Below are 2,944 nucleotides of genomic sequence, written 5' to 3' on the forward strand. Positions count from 1 at the left end.
AAAACAAAAACTATGAGTCACAGCGACAGGGAGATCAAAAATTGCTTGATGGGAGGAGGTTGGGGAGATGGCTCAGCAGTTAAGAGCACTTGTTCTTGGAAAGGACCTGGTTTAATTCCCAGAATCCACATGGTCCAACCATCTATAATTCTAGTTCCAGAGCATCCAATATCCTCTTCTGACATCCATGGACACCAAGCACACACCTGGTGGTAATGCACATATATATATATATGTAGTTAAAACACACATAAAATGAACGAATCTTAAAAAAAAAATTGGCTGATACTCGGAGACCCCCTACAGACCAGAATAACTCTTTCTCTTAAGTAAACCTGAGAAATGCCTACCTTTTTTCCCCCACATCCCATTGTGAGTGGTACCACTTCTGTCCTGAAATGTTTCTCACACCATGAGAAACCCTAGCTACAAGAAGACAGTCAAACCATTGGTTCTGTCATCAGTCTTAATGGGAGGGAAATGTTAAATAAATATACTACCTTCCTTAATTAATATCTCATATTCTTAAAAAAGAAGGAACTAGTGACTGCAATGAACAAGTAAAACTAAGGTCTACACATTCAAGTGTCAGTTTTCCAGTAGCTTAAAACATACTACTTCCGCCAGGTGGTGGTGGCGCACACCTTTAATCCCAGCACTTGGGAGGCAGAGGCAGGATGATTTCTGAGTTCGAGGTCAGCCTGGTCTACTGAGTGAGTTCCAGGACAGGCAGGGTGACACAGAGAAACCCTGTCTTGAAACAACCAAAAAAAAAAAAAAAAAATACTACTTCCTAATTCTGTGTTTCTGCCTGTCAAGATCCATGTCCCCTCATCCCAAAAAAAACGAAGAAAGGAAGAAAGAGAGAAAGAGAGAAAGAGAAGCCTGAGTTAAGCAGAGAACTTGAATCCACCCCACTTTAACATCAGCCACAGCTTAGCAAATAAAGATCATTTCTATAAAATTCATTGCAAGATGTTCTCTCAATGCATATCATACAATAAACAGAATCCTCAGATGTTCAACTTATAGATTCTTGTCAATGCAATAATGAATTCAATTATATGACTTGAAGAAAACTCCAGAGACTTCAAAAAGCTCAGATATTTCCTACTACTTGGTCTCCCATTACCTGAGCCAATAGTCTTCAGGAATGTTTAATTTCAAATACACGTCAAGTCTTTTCACTTACTTGTGGTCTTATTATTTAAAAAAAAAAATTAGCCCTGCCTAAGAAAACTGTGAACAATCAAAGAAACTTATGAAAGGGGTCTGGCCAGGGCTCATCTGTGAAAAGCTGACAGAGTGGCTCACAGAAGCTTACGTTATAGAGGGCAGTGCTAGCTTCCCATGAAAACATTAACAATTATTTGACGTCACTACATAACCGTTTCCAAGTCAGCAAGATGCTGATAAGATCAAGAAATGCTCTTACAAAGTATCCTTTCACTACTTGGCAGTTTCCTTGTAAACAAGAAGTCTCCCTACCAAAGTGTTGCCCAGAACACAGAAATAATCAGGTGATATTTCATTTACAATCTTTAATGGTACTTATGATTTATTTGGTTTTCATTGGTTTGGTTTAGGATTTTGTTGTTCTTGTTGATGATGATGTTTGGTGCATGGGGCAGGGGGAGGTGCCTATGTAGCTCGGCTAGCCAAAATTCCATATTCTGACCAGATTAGCCTCAACTCACAGACCTGCCAGCCCAGATAGGAGTAAAGGCTGGCTACCACACACCACCCTGCTGAATTTAAGATTAATATTATCCTCCCTCCCACACCAAGGAAATGAACAGGCTCCAAAGTCCAAGTCAGGAGGAGCCTTTAGGCCAACACTCTTTCAAAAAGTCAGTGAGCAGCTTTATATTTAGAAGAGGTCAGTTACGCCTCAAAATCTTCATTCAGGGTAATGTCTGCCTTTGTGCCAAAAATCAATACGGTATTGACATTCACATAGTCTGCCTAGAGGTTAAAAACCACCTCACTTGAATGATCCCAAGTTTTCTGCTAAAAGAACTGAGGGAACACAGAGCAGATGCATGGATCCCACTTAAGAAAAGAAATCTGAACAACCAAATTGACCCCACACAGTTGCTTCCTGCAGGATCCGAAGGTTCGAGGGACTTGGGATCATGAAAACTGGTAAACAAAAACTTGGGTTCCAAAGTCAAACCCTACCCTGTTGGAGGTCAAATAAACTCTTAACGCGTACGTGGTTCCATTTAGAACACTCCTCAAAGTTGAATCAAAGTGATTTATTTTTTCAGAAGAGATGACACTATAACCTGCAGTGCGCACTCCAGAAATGTGTGCTCTGCACCCCTAAGCAATGTTTTCTTTTTTTTTTTTTCAATCAGCAGCACCACCTCCACCAGCACCTACTTTGAACTTCCCTTTAAGAAGCATTTTTTGAAAAGCAATGATATTATGAAAATGAAGGCACCCCATCTGGATTCCAGCACCGAGGGAGAACTGAGTGAGGGGGTGAGAACCGCAGGGACCTAAACCCCTAATCCTGAATGACGCCCCCTAGACAGGTAACCAAGTTTCTTTCCCCGCTTCGCTAGCACTCGCCAGAGTTCAGGAAGGGAGAATGGCTTGCCGAGCCCGCCTCAAACACCCGGGTTCGAGACCCACCCCGGCGCGCATGGGCGCCACCGCGGCAGCAGTTGCCGCGGTCCCGTCCCACCGGAGCGCGCGCTCCCCGGCGGCCGGGGGCAGAGGTCACCTGGAGCGTCAGGCGCGGAGCCCCGGGAGCGCGCGCAGCCCTAAGCTCACCTGGCGGCTGGCCGCGGCCTCCAGGGCGGCCTGTGGGTGCGGGCCGGGTGGGACGGCGGAGTCTGCGGGCCGAGCCTCCGCCGGCCGCCCGCCCGCCTCGCCCTTCACCCGCCGGCCGCTCCGCGCCCCGGGAGAGCGGCGAGCGCGGGCAGCGCGGGTCCGC

This window comes from Grammomys surdaster, unplaced genomic scaffold, assembly GCF_004785775.1.
Source record: "Grammomys surdaster isolate TR1022 unplaced genomic scaffold, NIH_TR_1.0 126546, whole genome shotgun sequence".
Taxonomy (NCBI): domain Eukaryota; kingdom Metazoa; phylum Chordata; class Mammalia; order Rodentia; family Muridae; genus Grammomys; species Grammomys surdaster.